The sequence below is a fragment of the Callorhinus ursinus genome, unplaced genomic scaffold (genome assembly GCF_003265705.2).
Source record: "Callorhinus ursinus isolate GAN/ISIS: 27379988/994484 unplaced genomic scaffold, GSC_fseal_2.0 scaffold2, whole genome shotgun sequence".
Lineage (NCBI taxonomy): Eukaryota > Metazoa > Chordata > Mammalia > Carnivora > Otariidae > Callorhinus > Callorhinus ursinus.
The window spans coordinates 70720541-70743216 of record NW_027397064.1 but is presented as its reverse complement, the minus strand read 5'-3'; the positions used below and the strand labels follow the sequence as shown (position 1 = coordinate 70743216).

Below are 22676 nucleotides of genomic sequence, written 5' to 3'. Positions count from 1 at the left end.
AGAAATTCCTAGAGGAGAGTCATGGATCAGAGAAGTACAGTAAAGTAGGTGAACAAAAACACAGTTTGTACAGTTTAATAGAATATTAGAATTATGGTTAAATTCCAAGTTTGGGAAGCAGCAGGGGAAAGGGTGGGCAGGCTAGAAGAGAAGTAGGGCAGAGTTTCCTAAGTAAATTGCTGGTGTAAACAAAACAGGTAATTAACTTTTATGGAATTTTACTTTGATAAAAGTTACAATGGCCAAGTGTTGGCCTCTCTAGACATAGCTGACAACGGACACCAGGAGATGGGTTGTCTCTGTTCACATTTTGCACAGCGTGTAAAGCAATAGCATGAGAGGTCCCTTAGAAGAAGAGCTCTCTCCAGTCATAAGACCTTCTTAGTTATCAACCTCAGAAAAGAAACGGGCCCGGCTCTCCCAGGGGCCTAATCATGACCCCCAAACAGTAAACCCCACAGGAAAATCCACTTACTCCAAGTTAAACTAATGAAAGGGGTAGATTATTTACCCTAACTCAAGGTTACTGGGTAATCCAAAGGCCTGGATAGCAAAAGAAAGTGATTTTATTTTCTCTATGAGCTATAAGCTGAAGGTCCACACAATTCTAATTTCCTTTTTTTTACATAAGGTATTACCTGATTAAAGTAATCAAAATTGATAAAACTGGAAAAATACTCTTTAAATAAAAATTAAATATGGCTGCCCCAAATGACTAACACAAGGGGCAATAGTTAAATTCTCTCTTCAAATATTGACACTACATGTACACATCCTTCATACTTACTTTTTAGTTGTAGTTGACACACAATGTTACATGCATTTCAGGTGTACAACATAGTGATTTGACAAGTCCATATGTTATGCTGTGCTCACCCCAAGTGCAGCTCCCATCTGTCACCACACAACACTATTGCCATATCATTGACTCTATTCCCTATGTTGTACCTTTTATCCCCGTGGCTTATTCTATAAATGGAGGCCTGTATGTCCCATACCCCTTCACACATTTTGCCCATTCCCCCACCCCCTCCCCTCTGGCAACCATTAGTTTGTTCTCTGTATTTACACATAGTTCTAATTTCTTAGAGATATAGCCAACCTTGTCACGTATATGAAAGGCAACTCACATTTTCTCTCCAAGTAACTCTAAATTTTAATCTTTATTGTCCTCTCCCAGATGTCACAACTCCTCCTGCCAGATTCCCCATTATTTCAAGGCCTCCTTTTGAATATACAACTTTCTGAGATCATGTTTCTGGTTTCCCTGAAGACTGTCCCATCAATAAATCTATCTTCTGCCTAGATCCTCGGTTTTGAAAATAATTTTATCACCTTAGCCAGGCACAGCCAACACTTCTCTCTTATATGTATTCTTCAATCCAAGCAGAAATGTCTTGCTTGGACTGCTCCATTTGAATGCATAAAAACATTTATGTGTAAGACCTTGGCATAACTGCAGATGGAGATGAGTCTTTCTGCAAATAGGCCAATTGCCAAACACAGACCACAGGAAGACCCTATCTGAACCTGGTCTAACATAAAATCAGTTATGTCCACTAAGTGGAAGCCTTAGGAAGGTATAGTTTGTGGAGCAATAGTCTGAGACATCATAAGGATTAACTTGCACCAAAAGCTCCCAGTATTAAAAAAAAAAAAAGGCATCAAAAGCCTTGCTCTTTTAGAAACATTTAGAGTTTTGAAGCCCACACACACTCAGATAGTACTGACAATCCTCTCTGTGTTTGTAGGATTTGGAAGAGCTACAAGGAATAAAGAGCCACAATATTTTGACAAAGTGATGTATTCTTCTCTTTAGGTATATCTGATGGAAAATTTGGACTTTCCCCCTTCAATTAATAAAATATCAAGTACAAGAAACTTTGAGTATATAAAGACTTTCTAGGAACACAATAAGTACACATACTTATTTGGTATATAGAAAGCACTGATATTTTAAAAATCACCTAGTTGTATATATTTTTTTCACCTAGTTGTATAAAACTCCAGTTTTCAAGGTACTCTCGCATATGTTATTATGAAAGATTCCGTATAGAACATTTTATTATTCAACTAATATCTAAACAGAATTACTCACTTTTTCCACTTCTGATTACATGAGAGAGGCCATCAGCAATTACTTTTTAAATTTTTTTTTGAAGATTTTATTTATTTGACAGCAAGAGAAGGAACACAAGCGGGGGGAGTGGGAGACGGAGAAGCAGGCTTCCCGCCGAGCAGGGAGCCCGATGCGGGGCTCGATTCCAGGAACCTGGGATCATGATCTGAGCCAAAGGCAGACGCTTAACAACTGAGCCACCCAGGTGCCCCAATTACTTTTTAAATTTAATTAAGATTTATATCCTACCTGTTTCTAAACAAGATTTGAAATGATGCATATTAACCCTAAGGTAAAATGGCAACATTAAAAATCAAAGAAGATACAAAACCAAGTAAAAGGAGTAGATGTTTCCAAGCAACAGCAGCAAGTTGTGACAGCTGGGCCCTGAGCTTGCCTCTCACAGGAGTTAGCATTTGCTCACCAGGTGGGAATGCAGAAACTCTGGGCTATTTAACACTATTTCCAGAACCATCTCACCATCAGGGGCCCTGAATTAATGATACCCCTGTATTTCTCAGAGAGTGGTTGGTGAACCAATTGAAATGGGATTTTCAGTGGTGCTTGTTTTTAGAATGCAGATTCCTGGGCTTAACCTAAGATCACTGATGTTGGATTCTGGAATTATATTTTCACGTACCCGCTAGGTTATGTTTTTGCTCTGTAAATTTGGAAACCACTGCTTTTCTGGGATTAGTACCTGTTGCATGGGAACAATAGGAAACCCACCACCAAGAAGGCAGAAAATAAGGGGTGCCTGGGTGGCTCAGTGGGGTAAGTGTCCAACTTTTGATTTTGGCTCAGGTCATGATCTCTGGATTGTGAGATAGTCCCTCCGCCCTCCGCCCCCCGCCCCCCAACCCACCCCAGGCTCCATGCTGAGCGCAGAGCCTGCTTGGGATTTTTCCTTCCCTTTCCCTTCCCCCCTTTCCATTTCCCCCTTTTTTTTAAAAAAAAAAAAAAAAAGGTAGAAAATTGTTCTCATAATCAGTCTCTTGGATGCTGCTTTTTGCCTCCCTGTTTCTGTCCTGTGCTCATAACACTTCCAAATGCCTTGTCCATTGACTGCTTAATGTTTTACTTTGGATGTTCCCATACGCTTGGCCTCTTCTGACTGTAGTATTCTCCTTCCAGCATCCCATCCCCTTCCTGCTCATCAGCTTGTTTCTGATTCCTGCCACAGGCTCCTAGTATTTTTGCATGTTTATCACCTGTTGGTAACTTCAGGCTCACTTTTATAGCTCTGCACATGCTGTAATCTCTACCTGTCTTGCTTGGGGTTAATTTACTGCTCTGCTGTTTATGGGACCATGTGAGATGCTCCCTCCCTGGCTTCTGGCCTTCGATGCCCAAATATGAACCTATGTAGGAAGAATTATCTGTTCTCTGCTCTTTAATGTTATTTCCAGTTAATGAGCCTTCGTGGATTATTCTCTATATTTGAGGTACAAATCTTACGCTTTTCCCACTCTCCAAATGCTCTCAGAGTCTGCGGCTCTTGTTATTTTCCACTTTCCTCAACATATTCATTGGCTTATACTGTCGTCTCCTGATGTGCCTCCTGTGTTTGACCATTCACATGAAGGCCTAGCCAACACCCTGATTAAATTTAGTTTGTGGTCCTAATTTCTGCACTATAATTATCTATCCTCCAGTCATATGTTTGGGAATTCATCATCATTCAACACCCATTTAGCCCCAAGTTTTGCTGCTCTTGTTCCCTGTGAATTTTTGCTTTTTCTCTTAAAATTTAGGATAATCCTCTGCCCCCACCCCTGACATTTATTAGGATTGTTAAGACTCCTGTCAAAAATATTTGCTCCATTTTTAAGAAGTATCTTTGTCCCTAGCTCAGAGCCTCCCCTTCTGGTCATAGACCACCCGGGAAACTATTTTTAAAAGATCAGGTACAGCACATCCTGAGAGTTATATACGTTTGACTCTGCTTCCTAAGCTACCAGTGTTAATAAGAACACCAGATGAAAACACTCCCTCCATACCCAGCTCCTTCGGTCTTCCACTTAAGACTTCCAAGTTTCTGGAAAGCCTTCTACTTTTCTTCAAACTGACCAGACAAGCCAGAACAAGTGCAGACTGTCCAGTAGGTGCATGAGGTTTAGGACCTCACTTCTGAATTTTTGGGGGAATTCACAGGGAGGCAGGACAGCTAATATGGAACAGCAGGTAAACAAACAGGAAATTCCACAGCAATCCCCAAGGAATCACAATTATCTCTTCATGGGACTTAAGTCCTGTGATTGCTTTCATCTGCTCGGGTGACTGTGACCCTTAGTCAAGTGCCAAAGCTGTCTCATACCGGCTGGAGAGAGCTAACTGCTAAATGTTTAGGACCTTTGCAAGCTAGTTCTTTAATACGATCATTAATAAACATTAAATTATATTAACTTACAATGAAACAAATTGTATTTAAAAACAAAAGTAACATGGCTAACTGACAGGTGAAAAGAAGCTCAACATCACTTATCAGGGAAATGCAAATCAAAACAATAATGACATCACCTCACACCTGTGAGAATGGCTGAAATCAAAAACACAAGAAACAAGTGTTGGTGAGGATGTGCAGAACACGGAGGGGAACTCTTACGCACTGTTGGTGGGAATGCAAACTGATGCAGCTACTGTAGAAAACAATATGGAGGTTCCTCAAAAAAGTTAAAAATAGAACTACCCCAAATTCCAGTAATTGCACTACTGGGTAGTTACCCCAAAAAATACAAAAACTAATTCAAAGGGATACATCCACCCTGTGTTTATTGCAGCATTATTTACAATAGGCAAATTGTGGAAGTAGCCCGAGTATCCATCAATAGATAAATGGATAAGGAAAATGTGGTATATATGCAATGGAATATTATTCAGCCATGAAAAAGAATGAAATCTTGCCATTTGCGTCAACATGGATAGAGCTAGAAAGCATAACGCTAAGTGAAATAAGTCAGAGAACGACAAATACCACATAAATTCACTCATATGTGGAATTTAAGAAACAAAACAAACAGGCAAAGGAAAAAGAGAGGCAAACCAAGAAACAGACTCTTTTTTTTTTTTTTTTTGAAACAGACTCTTAACTCTAGAGAGCAAACTGATGGCTACCAGAGGGAAGGTGGTGGGGGGATTAAGGAGGGCACTTGCCGTATGAACACGGAATAATGCATAGAATTGTTGAATCACTATATTGTACACCTGGAACTGATATAACACTGTTAACTACACTGGAATTAAAGTTAAAACTTAATACAACACTAAAAAAATAAAAACAAAGGTAACAATCAAAATTCATCACTTCCTAATTATTTTACTATTATCTAAGCTCTTGAGGTTATTTATATCTATTGTGTCTGTACAGTAGAAATAATATATAATGGCAAACATCTGCACATTTTCTCCCAATTCTGTGTTAAGTAACATCAAGTCGGTTGTTTGAAGTAAGCCATGGTGAAAAGTATGTATACCACAGAAATCAGCAAATACTACAAGTCAGGCCTTATCCCATTCCCTCCCCCATCCCCAAGCAAGTTGATAAATATTTATAGTACATTACTGCTGTGAATCCACTTAGTAATAAAATGGAAAAACACAAAGGTACAATATAGTTACATGAAATTTTCCAACTTTAATTCACACTTTCCCATTTCCTCCAACCTGCTTTCCTTTCAAGGCGGTCTGACCTCTCCCAAGTCAAAACATGTGGAAGCATAGCATATATCAAACAGCTGATCTGAATAATGTTCATATTGAGTTGTTACTTTATTAATTGGCTCTCCTAAGGTGAAGTCAGAAATTGCTTTATATAAATTTTATATCTCATTTTTCTGTTCAAAATTCCTGCTCCTTTATGTACATTGTCCCCTAGACCCTATTCTGTACCTGTGTGTTTGTGCCAGTGTTTGTGCATACCCATGTGCTCTGTATAGTAGCTGTATACTTACTTCTTATTAGCTAACTTGAACCTCAAATAACAATTTAAGCCCAACTCTGTATCTAAGACACTAGAAAGGGAGATCATTAAATGTCTTAGAATCAATACTTGAATTCTTAAGAGGGAATTCAGGAGGAGGTCAGCAAATGTTATTAAAGGATCAGGAACTGGCTCAAGAAAATATAAAAAAAGTAAGACTCCTTATATGGCAATGATAAGGCTAATGGGAAACTGAAAGTGATCTTGGAGAATGGGAATTTTATACAGAGGAGTCATTGTTCTCTGTTTCCACTTAGGATGAGTTAAGAGAGATTCAACTTACAGCACTTCATAGAAAGAACTTGAGAAGAATTCAGTAAGAGAAAATTATCTTAAGGGTTTTTTTCCCCTTAAAGAATGTTTTTAATCAGCCATTTTAATCAGTGATTCTTTAGAAGCTTAATTTGGAGGTAGAGAGTCTTATTGCTAAAAAGTCACTCAAAAATACAATCAATGGAAGATGGGATGTCTGGATTTTCTCCAAAAGTAGATAGGGACTTTAGCTTTCTAAATATTCTCTGATGTTCCAAGCTCACCTGAAGATCCTATTTACTGAGGCTACCTCAAATAGATGGGTATGTATACATAAGGGATAAGGATATAAATACCTAAGACACATAATGCCAAACAGACCAAAAAAACATTCTGTCTGAGACTCAGTTTCTGATCATGTCAATGAGGTCCCTTTGTGGGAAGGTGTGAGAGAGCCTTAAATAAACAAGTTCCCCTAATAACTTACCATTTGTGTGTCTAATCACATTTTGAACCCATTTATGCATTAATAAGTACAACCTCCCGAGGTAATCACTTCCCTAGTTTTTTTTCTTCTAGTATTCTGGAATTTGTTAAATCTCTATGCCTATATTAAAATCCTTTTGAAAATAGAAAAAGTATAAACCACTAAATGTATTAATTGTTTAACTCAATTAATTATAGTTAATAAATTAAAAGTCAGAATTTACCCTACTCAAACCCTATAAGATGTAAGGCTTCTAAGGACTTGCTATAATTTGGCCTCTGCTTATCTATTTAAACTTTTCTCTCACCACAACCTTTCCCTAGCCCTTCCAAATCATATGCTTCAACTATACCAAATCATTGTCAGTTCCTTTAAATTGCCATGGGTATTTGGCAGAAAGATATTTCCCATTTCCGGAAGATGTTTCCTTCTACCATGAGGACTTCCTGACTCCCCCTGCCACCTCCTATCTGGTGTAGGTGCTGCTCCCATATGTTCCCATTGTGCTTTGTGCTTGCCTTCACCAAGAATATCTGAATTCAACTCCCCATTAGACTGCCAGGTCCTTGAAAATAGGGACTGTCCTTTTTGTTCATCACTCTATGCCAACGTAGTAGGCATTCAGTTATAATTATTAAACTTATAAATTAAATAGGTTAATAGCTTTAAAATAATATCACCACTATGTTCCATACTCAAAGCTCAGTCCATCAACTCTGGCCCTCTACCTGATTTCATGGTCATTAGAGTCATCGTTTTCTGAATCACATTAGGAATCATGCAGTCTCCCAAATGCAAGTTTATGATTATTTCATCCACGTATCAAGTCATGTTTTTGCTTTCTTTCCTAGTGGTGTCTGGGATTTCATTAAACTTTTTGGCTAATATCTTCAGGCAACACTTGTAGTGGCCTCAAGATCTATTTTATAGGTTGGAAAAGATCATTTATTTTTTTTATTATTATGTTATGTTAATCACGATACATTACATCATTAGTTTTTCATGTAGTCTTCCATGATTCATTGTGCATAACACCCAGTGCTCCACGCAGAACGTGCCCTCTTTAAAGATTTTATTTATTTATTTGAGAGAGAGAGAGAATGAGAGAGAGAGAGTACGAGAGGGAAGAGGGTCAGAGGGAGAAGCAGACTCCCTGCTGAGCAGGGAGCCCGATGCGGTACTCGATCCCGGGACTCCAGGATCATGACCTGAGCCGAAGGCAGTCGCTTAACCAACTGAGCCACCCAGGCGCCCAGAACGTTCCCTCTTTAATACCCATCACCAGGCTAACCCATCCTCCCACCCCCCTCCCCTCTAGAACCTTCAGTTTGTTTTTCAGAGTCCATCGTCTCTCATGGTTCGTCTCCCCCTCCGATTTCCCCCCCTTCATTCTTCCCCTAATTGTTCAAGACTGTTGAATCACAGATCTGTACCTCTGAAACAAATAATACATTATATGTTTAAAAAAAAAAGAAGAAGAAGATAGCGGAGGTAAAACTATCATCCTATAAAAATGGTTTGTAGGATAAAAAAGGCAGAAACAGTGAACTGCGTTTAAATTTGTCTTGTTTGATTTTGTATGTTATTGGTAGCACACGCTTCAGGCCTTTGTTAAACAAAACTGAAAAGCTACTGTGAAGTTCAAAAACATCTCCTCCCCTAAGGAACAAAAGCAGGAGAAACATTCATTGTGATGAGGGAAATTAAGCCTTGATTTTGAAACAGCTTTGTCCTCTCAAAGGTGCCTTATTAAGACAGGAAACCAAAACAAGCGTGGAAAAATAAAGGCAGGGATGATCAAACTAGTAAAGATTAGTTGAACATAAAGAAGTCTGCTCTAAAGTCATGTATAGGCTTTACTGGGAGAATATAAGACTGTCATGGCAGTGAGGTGTGAATTGGGGGGGGAGAAATCTTGGTCTATAAGAAATCTTTCTTGGCTTTATTAGTTTGCTCAAAAGCATATGATACTTTAAGCTTGGAAAATAACTTTCTTTTAAATAGTTTCAATTAAAAAGATGTTGATGTTAATTTAAAACCAGTTTTCAGCTAAGTTTTTTTTTAATAGTTTTATTTTTTTTTTTAAAGATGAGACACAGGAAGAGAGGGAACACAGGCAGGGGGAGTGGGAGAGGGAGAAGCAGGCTCCCTGCCGAGCAGGGAGCCCGATGCAGGGCTCGATCCCAGGACCCTGGGATCATGACCTGAGCTGAAGGCAGACGCTCAACGACTGAGCCACCCAGGCGCCCTCAGCTGATAAGTTATTTTTTAAGTTATTTCTCTATAACAGAACTTAGAAGTTTTAAATGGCATTTTCTGAAATAAATTGAGATTTTAAGTCCAAGTCATATCTCATAGGAAAATTGCAGGTGAATAAGGAAGGTCACCTTATTATAATTATTAGTAAAAATATAGTTATCTGCTTAGACTGTTATTAGGAACAAGCAAATTTTTTCTTTCCCTTTGGGAATAAAAGGGTCAAATGATACAAATCTGCTTGTGACTGATAATAAGTAAAGATTGGTGATTAAAGCACAGGTGTGCTTTTTTTCTGCCTCCCTCGCTCTTCATAAACTTGCTTTCTTAATGATTTTAATCAAAAGTTTAGAGAAAAATAGGATTGATTTTATGTTATGAGACTTTGAAAAGCAACCCAGGAGGGTTGAGACACTCTCAAACAAGTCATCTGGTAGTGATTGCAAATCATTCTGGTGGAGGAGAGAGGATAACCAAACGATTCTTCACACTGGTCCAAAAAAATCATCTGCACAAGAACAGGGGTGTGGAGACAGGTTTTAGTGGCACTGTGTATAAAAAGGGTGATTGTTATCTAGATCCACACACTCAACCTGGTTTTTATGTCTCACTAGTTTATTTTAATCTGAACAGTCAACAGTTCCATCACTTTTTTACCCATGACACTGACTTTTTTGAAGCATTTAAAGTTGTTTTGTAGCATATCCATCATTTCGGATTTGTCTGATTATTTCCTCTTGGTATCTAATCCTTTCCTGTCATTCCTCTTCCCCCTGACTCTCCTTTAAATTAGGTCTCAAACAAGGGTTGACCAACTATATAATTACTCACAGGCAAATCCAATTCCCCACTTTATTTTTGTAAATAAAGTTTTATTGGAACAGAGCCACACCCATTAGTTTACATATTGTCCATAGCTGCTTTCCTAGGGCAGGGTTGAACAAGAGACCATATGGCCCACAAAGCCTAAAATAATGATAGTCTGTCTCTTTCTAAAAAATTTTGCCAATTCCTCTACTAGAAAATTGGTTAGACTGAGATAAAGTATTTTTGGCACAGAGGTGATGTATTTCATATTGCATCATTTCAGCAGGAACAATGTCAGGCTATTAGTCCACTAGTAGTGATGTTGTTTGTACACTTAATTAAAGTGGCAATAGCCAGATCTCCCCATTGTACAGGCATGCTTTTTCCCCTTCTTTTCATTTAGAAAGTAATTCAAGGAGTGATACTTGGGCTCTGTGTAAATATCCTATTTACCATCTAAAAATCTTCCATCTAAAGATTTTACTATCCATTGATGGTCTTCACCTGAAATAATTATTACATTGGAGATTGAAAAGTGCCAGTTTCTAAATCTATTATGTCTTCAACATTTATGAGATGACAAAATGAAACAACGTAAGCTCCACTTATAATTTCTCTGTTCCAGACCTAGAATCAGCCATTTTCTTCTCAATTAATCCCTGTTCTTTTAGGTGAAAATGATATTTAGAAATCAATATCGAAATTGGTGTAGATGGTAATCTGTATGATTTAGTACCTGGAGTGTATGGCCCACAGGCTGAAACATTTATTATATAGCCCTTTACAGAAAAAGTGTACTGATTCCAGGTATTAGGGGGATAACAGAAGGGAGAGTCATTACATATTTAAATGCTACTAGGTATGCTCATTGCTATTGAAGTGTCATTGTTTCTAGGCCATTTCAGTGACCCTTTCCAGAGGGAGAAAAATTTGTTTAAAGGAAGAAAAAAAATCACAAATCTGTATTGGTATTTTCATTTTATATTTAATACTAAAGTTTAAAATTTTTTTAATTTAATATTGGTATCTTTTTTTGTATACTGTGCCCTAGTCCTGTTAACATTAAAACATTCCTTTAAGTGTTTTGTCCTACCACAAATGTAAAATATTTCAAGGTCACAATACCACTGTTACCACTAATATTAAACCTACTGAGTGAAGTTTGGGATTTCTTCCCAGTATTTTTCCCCTTAGAATTCATCCAACTGAGGATGTACAGAGTACTGGTTTCAAAAGTTAGTTGAAATAATATATTTTTTCATGTGGTTATATTATCTTAGTTGGGAAGGCTATAAAAACATTTAAATGATAATTAGGGAAATTGGAATATGGACTAGATACTAGAGGATATTATAGAATTTTTGTTCATTTTCTTAGCTATCATAATGGTATTGTGGTTAAATAGGTGATTGTCCTTATTCTTAGCTAAATCATGCCAAAATATTTACTGGTGAGATTTCATGATGTTTGCAACTTTCTTTTTTTTATTTTTTTATTTTTCTTTTCTTAGAAAACCTAGATTTATTTGTTAAACTATTACAAAGACGAGACAATTATCATCTTAAGTACTCTGAGGACATCATCCCAATTTCACTGGTTGTTATGGAAACCAACCCAAGAGGTTAGAAATTAAAGGATATAACCTAAGAGATTATAACAAAACAGACGGGTGACACATGGTGAAAAGAGTAAAAGCTAGTCAGAAGCACTTGTGTTAGTGGTAGTGTATGTGGCTAGGATGTTTCCCAAGAGGCTCCCTAAAGATGCCTGAGTGAAACAATCTGGGTCCCCAATTAATGAAAAGACCCTTACTCCTGTGGAGAATGAGCAGAGGCCAGGATTTCTGAGATCTTTCTGTCTTTCTTTTTAAGGGGTGAGGGAATGCTTAGGCTCTAAAGGGGTATATCTTAGATTCAGCATCCCTTTTCCCATCCTGTCTACCTACACCTTCAAGCGCCTGTGCATTCTCACCACGTGGGCCTGCCAGGTTACAGAAGATGCATAGAGTGAAGGCAGGAACTATAGGCCTACTCAGAGGGGACCTATACACAGAAAGTTTTGAGGTAGATCATAAACTACAAATACCCTCTTGGTTAATTCACCTTTGTTAATAAAGATCAAAGTTTCTTCTGCTGGTGACAACTTTTTGTCTCAGTATAGTCTGTCTCAAAAAAGAACTGGTTCAGATAAATTTTGGAGAAGGAAAAAGACTTTCTTTCATCAACACCTACTCCACAGAAGAGGCACCAAGTTCTTTCCTACAGTGAGGAGTAGAATCCCACAGCAGCATAAATCATTCTCAGTGATCACCATCTGCATCTTCGAACTGTCCAGCAACTGTTGGTATAGTATCTACCTCCATGCCATCTTCATAATCTCTTACTGAATCTTCTCCAGACTCCAGCCATGTTTTACTGGCTGCACACAGACTGAGACAGCATTTGTTCTAATCTCTTCAGTGTGGCTTGGCCTTCTGCTGTTAAATGGGATAATCCTTCTTCATAGGTGTAAAATGTAGGGATGTCTCCCTGCTCTTGTTCATGTGTGTCCTACATCCTATTCTTCTCCATCACAATCATCTGAACCTTCATCCTCAGGATCTGGATGCAAAGCCTGGCATTCACACATTGCAGTGAACGTTGCTGATTTATCACTAGGCACAAATCTAAATTCAGCAATAGGTTCAACATTATCATCAGTCTTCTTCAGCGACAGATTCTTTTGATTCCCCCCCCCAAATTTGGCATTCACCATAACATACAAATACTCTCATGGATAGGCATTTAGGTCCCTAGGCACTGCATGCACTCTACTGGTAGGGTATTCTAGTGAGAATCCTAATCCAGAGCCATCTAACCAAGACAGATGGCTCTCAGCCATGTAAAGGGTCCTGGGATGCCAAGACCCTTGCTGTTCAGTACAGAGCCCCTCAGCTGAGCCTGGCAGCAGGAAATTTTTGAGGAAGCTCCTTGCAGCAGGGAGCGCAGAGACACAGTCCTGGGGAGAGAACTGAAGCACAGCAACTCCAGCTGTTTGCCGACAACTTTCTTCTAAATAGTGTGGCAGACCACAGTGTGTGGGGGTGGGGTGGAGGGAAAGAGAGAGAGTGAGAGTACAGATGATAAAGCAAATAGGGCAAAATACTAAAAGTTAATCTGGGTAGAAGTTCTTTGTGCCATTTTTGCAACTCTTCCTTAAGCTTGGAAATTTTATCAAAAAGTTGGAGGTGGAGAAAAAAGAAAAAGATGATGATGAGGTCAATATAGATTTTTAAAAGTGATCCATATGCATGTGCATAAATGCTTTGTCACCTTGGGCAAGATTAATTAAGATGTATGTCCTGGGGAAGAAGCTTTAATTGTGCTCTGCTTTGGCAGGGGGTTAGAGCATACCTAGAGCTCTAAGTGTTTAATGTGAAAGGGAGCAGACAAAAAAGAATGCAATCAGAGGAGAGAATGATGCATTCAATTGAGTAGAATGTCAGGTTTTCCTAGCTTTCCTTCATTCCAGTTCAATTTATCTAGCGGCCAGTTAAGGATAGAACCCAAATACATAAGCATATTTGCAAAAAGCAACAGCATTAATGCTCTTCCCTTCTACCATCCCACTAGACCTGGGGTCAGCAAACTTTTTCTCTAGAGGGTGAGATAATAAATATATCAGGCCTTTTGCTCATAGAGTCACTGTATGTCACACTGTCATTGTGGGCCATACAGTTGCTGTATGTGTCACGCTAAGCATCCATAGACAAGTGAATGAACATGGTTGTGTTCAAATAAAACATTGCTTATGGACACAGAAATTGAAATTTCGTATAGTTTTCACGTAACATGATTTCTTTTTTTTCCAGCCATTTAAAAATGTAAAAAATATTCTTAGCTTACAGACAATACAAAAAATAGATAGAGGGTAGATGTGGCTCAACCCAGAAAACAAAAGGGAAAAACTTACAATTGCACCTTTGTGCTGGCAGCCTTTTAGCCGCCTCACTTGGCTCTGGTAAAGGAAAGGGGCTCCTTTGAATGGCATGACTGGGCTAAGCAGCTCTGTGCTTTTAAGCCATAGAGCAGATAGTAAATCTCTTCCCAGACTTCTAAGATTCAAGAGGTCCATCAGCTGTTCTAAATAGGAAGGCTTGTTCTAAGTTAGGAATCAGTGTAATTGGGAGGAGTCATGATGTAGGTAATAACAACTAGAATCTTGGTCTATCAGCCCAGGATCCTGGAACTAGAGAGGTTTCTCATTTTCTTCCTTCTACAAGTGAAGGCACCTCATCTACTGTCTTTTTACTCTGGGGCCTTGCCATGACAAACTGATCTCACGTTAGCACCTCTGTGCAATCCAATTGTCTGCTTGTAGATGTAAACTTGCCTTATTTAAATAAATGTATGTTAGATAATGACACAAATAACTTCCTAAGGAATAACTTTTATTTACAATAATTTTTATCCTTTGATAATATTTCCATAGTGACCCTGAGCTATGATATGTGCTGAATCATGATGGGCCCCTTTGGCCAGTCAGGGTTTTCCCCTAAGCCCCTCCTTCATGGCAAATGACAAATGAGTTGAAAACATACCTCTCCAAAAAGAGCTTATGAAAAGGAAGGGCTTATAGGGATGGAGATGGAGATGGGGAAGGAGAAGTACATAACTATCCTCAGTATTTAAATGGTTGTCAAGGGAAAAAAGTTTCAGACTTGCTTAACTTGCTCTCAAGCAATAGAAGGAAAATTGATGTGTGGAAGCTGATGAGACAGAGCTGGGCTTATTACCAAAAAATAAAGAAATAACAAGAGGAAAAGAAAAAAATTCAATAGCTGTCCAAAGATGAAATGGACTGCCTTGGAAGACAGCAAGTTTAGCATCCAGAGATATACACATACCTAGGTTGTATGACCACTTAGTAGACAAAAGATTCAAAAACTGAAACCATTGAACTAGGTAACTTTTAAGATTTATGACATTTAACACAGGCCTGACACTTTTGAGATGGCATTCTTTTCTTAAGAAAAAAAGGGGCAAAGATAAATAACCATAAGAGTGAGGCAACTCCTTATTCCTCTATTTAACCACAACAAAGACAAGTGTGACTCATTCACCTACAACAAATTGAGGCCCTACCATTCGCCTAATAGTGCTTTATTCTAGTTATATGCATTCTCCCATTTAATGACTATTTATGGAGGTTGTGTTATCTACAATATGCCAAATATGAGGATGTTGTAGTGTAGACACAGATTCTGTTCACATAGAATTTACAATTTATTGGAAAAGATAAAAATCTAATGAGTAATTACAATTAAAATATGGGTGTTGAGATTGTGTAGGCATTGTAATGGTCTTTAAACATGATGACAGGGGCGCCTGGGTGACTCCGTCAGTCAAGTGTCTGCCTTCAGCTCAGGTCATGATCTCAGGATCCTGGGATCCAGCCCCATATCCCTGTGGGCTCCCTGCTCAGCAAGAAGTCTGCTTCTCCCTCTTCCTTTGCCCCTCCGCCCACCTGTACACTCTCTCACACAAATAAATAAAATGTTTTAAAAAAATAAACATGACATCAAATTATTTGATACTCCCCCTATTGAGAGTTTGGGGCTAAATTCCCTTCACTTGAATCTGGTTGGGCTTATAACTACTTTGGCCAATAGATAAAATAGAAGTAACACTGTGTGATTTCTAGGTCATGTGGTTTCTGCCTTGTTTGTTGGAAGATGAGTTTCTGGAGCCCTGAGGTAAACTGAGGAGTCCAGCCACTCTGAGCCCACTGTGCTTTGAAGAAGTCAAGCTTCAGAGAGAGACCATGCAGAGCTCCACTTGATAGTTTCCTGCTACTCCCAGCTTTCTAGTCATCCCAGTCCAAATGAAAGAGGAGGTCATCAGAGTATTCCAGCTCCAGACACTCAGGTCACTCCCAGCCATCCACATTTTCCAGGCTGAGAGTCTAGACATCATGGAGCAGAGACAAGCCATCCTCTCTGGGACCTGTCCAAACTCCTGACCCAATGAATCCATAAGCATAATAATAACATCATTGTTATCCCATGCCAATAAGTTATGGGATGGTTTGTAACAAGAGTTCATCACAACAGGCCCATGAGAACATGTATTAAGAAGACCTAACCTTGTTTAGGGGCCAGAGAAGTCCTCTGAGGAAGTCACATTTGAGCAGAGACATGAGGAGTAAGAATTAGCTACAAGAGTGTTCTCAGAAGAAACAGTCTGTTTGAAGAGCCAGTGGAGGCAAGAGAAATACTGGGGCCCTTTTGGACCTGGTAGCGTGTAGAAGTCCAAAGAGGAGTGGGATGAGCAGGAGTCAGGTGGGAAGTAAAAGATGAAGTAGAGTTTGACCATGGTCATCTCATAAGCAATATTATGGCATCTGAAATTTATCAGAAGTGTGAAGATAAACCACTGAAGGGTTTTTGGTATCAGAATCACATGACTGGATGTGTTTGCATTGCAGGCAAGGATGAAATAGTGAGAAGTAATAGCCTTATTTCTGGTGAGAGATAATAGTAGGCTGATCAGGATGGTAACAGGGATCAATATCCAAAAGGTAAATTCATGGCATTTACTAAGCCTTTGGCTCTGGGAATAAGAAGTGAGAGAGGGAGGAGTCACCTGACTGGGCAGCGGAGTGAGTAGTGGTGTCATTTACCCAAAAGGAAACTGTGGAGGAAGAACAGATTAGAAGGGGTGATGAATAGCTCGATCTGGGGTATGGAGAATTTGAAGTGCCAGAGAGACATCCATGTGGCAAAGCCAGGAGACAGTTGGTTAAACACTATAGGTAAGGAGGAGAATATGGAGAGGAACTAATATTACCAAGTGAGTATTTTAATCCAGGTACTGTTATTTCCCTTGATTCTGATAACAACCATGAGGGAGTGTTCAGAGAGGTAAGTAACCTGCTTAAGATCAGAGAGACAGGAAGTGTAGGGTAGAAATTTCAATATAGATCTTCTTATTCTAGTTCCAAGTAAAAGACATGTGGTACTATTTTCCACTTTAAAAAAATCATAATGTTGGGTGATACTCTTTGGATTTGGAAAGCAGCAAAATCAGCATTTGAGAATGCCTCTCTAGTCAGTTTAGTGGGTGACCTGAAAAGCTAGTTTTGAAAAGGGGCCAGAGAAAAAGAAAGCTGTCCAGCTGTCCAGCTGATCCACTTGCAGACAGCAATGCCACTTGGCCCTATGACACCATGGATTCACTGATGTATTCTGGATGATCAGAGTGTTCCATAGAGCTTGTCTAGTTGAGACCTCCAGGATTCAACAGCACACTCAGCCCTTCTTTGAAAGTTGTGATTTTTCTTTTAAGAACTAGCTCTTGGTTTAATAAGGGACCCTGATAATTATTACAACTATCATTTGACAAGCAGGCACAATGTGGTAGGCATTGTGGTGTTTCCATGTTTAACTTATTTATTTCTCATAAAAATCCATACGAGATAGGTATCATTTTTTAATCTACCTTTTATAGACGAGGGTGGTATCAACTGGATTTTTGACTTCATGACAGCAGGTGACAATGAGACTCTAGCTACTCATAATGAGCTGGATGTTATCTGAGCAACCTGGCCATAAAGCTGGGAGTGACTATCAGCACAGACTAATGAAATGAAAATAGATTGAGCTTGAGCATGAGCATGACTGGAAGACACAGGTAATTTGTATGAACAGGTGGCTCATCGTCCACACTGACATCCCTCCCTCAACCCACACATATGGCCCAAAGGGCATTCCCAATAACTAGTTGACTGGAGAAGGAAAAAATGAGCCAGATTTATAGCCAGGTCTACACACATACTGGCCCCAAACAAAAGTAGACATCTATGGTGGGTGGCTCTGCTCTGAAATCTCCCTAAAACATGGTAATAAAAGGGAAATTTTCCATGTGGGTATAATTTCAAGAGGAATATCCCAATGTTCACTTTACCTGAGGTAAAGGATTAGTGACTGCCACATTAGGTACTCAAATACTTTTAGGTAAATGAATATATAATGGATTAATAACAATTTGTAGACAGTAGTTAATGGCTTGGTCAGCTGGTTGGGGACATCGAAGGAATATGGTTGGAGGAATCATGACAGGAAGATTCAGAGAGATTATGTGGATGGACCTAATGGAACTGGTTCAGATTGTGGGGATAATTTACAGGTGGTTTTAAAGAATTGGATGGAAGAGATGATCTGCTGTATGTGTGTCAGTCTTCTCCAGCAAATGGGTACCTGTTCAATGGGCTCATGATAAAATTCTCCCAGTGGTGGGAACAAAAGTTGTATGTTGCTCAGTTACATGAATTTACCCTATTCAAGGCTGATCTGGCTGCTGTCAGTCTGAGTCCTTGACAGGGTAAAATACACCAGGGAAATTAGACAGTGTTAGCTGGTTACAACATTCTATCACACTCATTCTATCATGAGAAAGGCAAAAAGAATTTGGATTTTCTTTCCCTATATACCATGTGTGCACCATTTGTGCCCTCCTAGTACATCCCACAAGATGATGCCTCTTCCTAAGGAACTCCCTTAACTGTGTAAGAAGTAAGGCAATGGGCTGAAGTCCATATGCTGCTGTCCTTATAAAACAAAGAAATGGCCGATTGAAGACTCAGATACATCATGAGCTGTGAGATAGTATTTTGTGAGGTTGGTGCTATTTTACAGGAGGTGGTTTTGCTCTGAAGTAGTGGCCAATATATTGTGCTGTTTCACAACACAGCCAGATCATGTACAGTGGGAATGGTGCTTTTCACTACTAACCCTAAAGACCCATTTGCAAAATCTTTTTCCCATCCTGAGACTAATCTCTGCTGGTTTTAACTTCTAATACTGCCACCAGGAGGATAACAATGGTTACACCGAATTGGGAGCTGATGCAAATATTTGCCTTTTGGGGTTTATCATACTACTAAGTAAACAGGTAGAAAAGGAGGTTACAGTGGGGGAACAGTTGACATCAGGGGGATATAGGACTGCTGTTACTTAACAGAGGCAGGAAGAAGTAGATGGAATCCAAGGAACTCCTGGGATACCTTCCGCTATTGCATGGCCAATGGTAAAAGTCATCATATACATGCCAGTGTAAGTCACCCCATTGGGTAAAGAACCTCACCCAGCCAAGATACTGGCTGAAAGCAAAGAGTAAATGTAATGCATGGAAAAGAAAAATCATAAATTTGAATTGTGATCTTGACCGTTTACTGAAGGTGTTCATCATCGGCCACACACACACATGCACACACATATATACATACATATAATATGTATAAATACAGATCTTCCTCGACTTATGATGGGGTTACATCTCAATAAACCCATCATAAGTTGAAAATACTATCATTTGATAGTACATATAATAGATACTATCATACCTAACCTACCAAACATCATAGCTTCACCTCGTCTACCTTAAATGTGCTCAAAACACTTGCATTAGACTACAATTGAGCAAAATTATCTAACACAAAGCTTATTTTATAATAAGGTGTAGGAATAGCTCATGTAATTTATTAAATATTGTACTAAGAGAGAAAAAAAAGGAATGGGAATAAGTGTATCGGTTTTTTACCCTGGAAAAATTCCAGGCATCCTGCGGCTGCCTGGAAGCTGCAGCTCACCACCACTGCCAGCATCAGGAGAGAGGATTACACTGCAGATCACTAGCCCAGGAAAAGATACCAAATCCTAAATCCATTTTATATATATATACTAATTTTATGTCTGCTTTCTTCACCTCTATCTTCCTTACAATTTTACATAAGACATGTTTATTGGTAGTAAACTAAAACTTGGTCCATAGGTTATGGAATATTGGGATGGATCATAACAGAACCAGAGGACAATAAGGCAAAAAGATATCATTTAGAGTTATATCTATTAATCACTTTGAGTGTTAGGTAGAAGGAAATTTTTTGGCAGTGTAGAATAAAAAGAAGAGTCTGTTGATTTTGCCAACTATACTTGTAGACAGTAAGAGACATTCTTTTTTACTGTTCTTTCCTTTTGTTTTCTCAGCTTCTGAGCCTCCTTCCTTCTTTTGAAGAAATCTCCCCTATAAAGTGATGTCAGATACCTGCTTTCCCACCTTTGCAGCTAACTCATGAGCATTTGACCTGACTTCAGCCCAGCGGGTGCTTCACTTGGAAGCCAGTGATACAAAGAAGCAGGGCCTGGGAAGGCTACTGGCAGAGCAGCAAGGCATGGGTATGAATAAAGGCAGCACTGCCAACTGGGATGTCTGGACTCCAGAGATGGCATAAGAGAAGGTGCAAGCTGTGGCATCTAATGGTCAGTGGCTGGACTTGCTGGGATGATTCTGTGCAGGGAGTTGGAGTACAGCCTTGACTCTTCTTATCTTCTCAACCTCTGTTATTCCCAATCATTTTCTAAGCCCAGTTTCCGCAAAGGATTCCAAAAGCTACCCTAATATAAAATATTTTTTATTGCAAAATTCAAGCAGAAATCATTTCTGTTGTTTGCAAACTAGAACCCTAGTTAATACAAGGAGGCTGGGCTAGATGCTTTCCAAGATTCCACCCAGCTCTAAAATTACATTACTCTATAAAACTCATATTAAAATACATAAAGTAAGAAAATAACCTAGATTGCAAACATGTTTCTTTCACTAAGTAATTACTATTTAATATCATCTGATAGCTCTGTGCGTGTGTGTGTGTGTATGTGTGTGTGTGTGTGTGCACGCCTTACAGGAGTAGTTTCAAGCAAAGGGAGAAAGGATAAACAAGTGCTTGAAGCTATATTGTACCCACCACAGTGGTGGTATTTTGTGAAAGTTACCATTATTTCTCCCAGCCCATGGCTTTATACATCCTTCATTTAACCATGCTTGCTAAGTTTCCACCTACCTAGCCCTGCAGCTTTAGAAAATCCTCCTAGAGTTTATGCCTAATAGGTCAGTATTTCATTACTTGAAAGTGCTTAGTAAAACTCCCTAGCTAAGGAGGTAGTGATAAAAACCTCAGTAACCTAAAGCGTGGTTGCCCCTACTTCACTCACAAATACTGTTGGGCATTGGAGGACCCAGCATCCCTTTGCTGCAGAAAGGACACAGCAAATCACTTGCCTCTATATATTGGTACAAATGTTGAATGGCAGAAAGGCAATGCTGTTTCAAAACAACCCAATGCCCAGTAAGAAACTTTTGAATATCTGTAGCATTAATTATGGACCAAGATAAAAGTCTCTGTTCCTGGAGGAGAGAATATGAGATAAGTGATCCTTTTTTTTAAAATATTTTATTTATTTATTTATTTGACAGAGAGAGACACAGCAAGAAAGGAAACACAGCAGGGGGAGTGAGAAAGGGAGAAGTAGGCTTCCCGCCAAGCAGGGAGCCCCATGAGGGGCTCAATCCCAGGACCTGAGCCAAAGGCAGACGCTTAACCAACTGAGCCACCCAGGCATCCCTGAGATGAGTGATTCTTGAGAAGACCACAGCATCTAGCTATTATTCTATTTGAAATGGTAGCATCTGTGGTCACTTCACTGACACATACATATGAAGGACAAATAATGCTGGGTACTAAAGGGAAGCAATAATGCATATTTTGTATAAAAATATATTATAAAGGGGTTCTGAATATTGCCCTCTCCCAAACACATACCTGTTGACATTCCATTTTATGTCCTAAACATGTAACTCTAACAGACAGATCAATATGGCATATGGTAGAAATCCAGGAGCTTTTTAATGAGCAAAGGTTTCTAAAATCAAAAATCAAAGTTGTAAACAACAAATTAAAGCAACCAAAAGTACTAAACGAAAGGCACTCTCTGATTGCTGTGGTTTGGTAAGGATCATACATCTGAAGCTGGGCTTGACGATCAGGAGATAAATCGTCATCCAAGACCTCTACAATGACCCTTAGCTGAGCCATCTCTGCCCAGCTGGCGCTCCGTCTGACCACTGGCACAAGCTTGCTTGTATAGTTTCACATTAAAACCACTGTACATTGCTTTGTTCATAAACTTCTTAGCCTCCCTCTGTCAACTATGCTTGCTCAGCTAAGATTCATTCAAGGACTATTACAATTAAGTCCAAATAATCTGTGTATTCATGCCTCAAAGTATGAAAATACACACACACACACACACACACACACACACGTATATACATGTCAGAGTTATGTTATACTGATGAGCAGGTTCTCAGTATTATTATTTTTAGACAAAATTGCCTCTGTGGGTTGGAAAATGGCATGTTGGCTACCAGTGGGGTCTATTTCAGTCTTTTAAATTCTAATTTGTGAAACATTTCTAATACCCTTTAAAAGACAAAACAGACAGTCTTATTAAGAACTATATTTGTTTAATGCCTCACAGTGATCCTTGATTGATATCATTTGGCACATCCACTTGGAATGGGGATTTGGTTGACAGAGATTTAATGAACAAGAGCATTCCACTAATTTTGGGAAATCTCTTGCTGAGAAGCAAAAACATAACAAATGTTTGTAAAGTTTCTGTTGAAGTCACTCTAATAAACATACTCTTTAAAAATCACAGATTAGGGTGCCTGGGGGGCTCAGTTGGTTAAGCGACTGCCTTCGGCTCAGGTCATGATCCTGGAGTCCCGGGATCGAGTCCCACATCGGGCTCCCTGCTCCGCAGGGAGTCTGCTTCTCCCTCTGACCCTCTTCCCTCTCGTGCTCTGTGTCTCTCATTCTCTCTCTCTCAAATAAATAAATAAAATCTTAAAAAAAAATAAAAATCACAGATTAGACTGTGAACCCACTTTAAATGCCCT

The 22676-nt window shown here is 39.1% G+C and overlaps 1 protein-coding gene and 1 pseudogene across 3 annotated transcripts in view; both read right to left on the bottom strand.

Annotated features, from left to right (window-relative positions):
• Positions 1-22676, bottom strand: part of CCDC148 (coiled-coil domain containing 148) — a 236277-nt gene that overhangs the window by 22646 nt on the left and 190955 nt on the right. The window lies entirely within an intron of this gene.
• LOC112813112 (methylosome subunit pICln pseudogene) lies at positions 12150-21807 on the bottom strand (annotated as a pseudogene).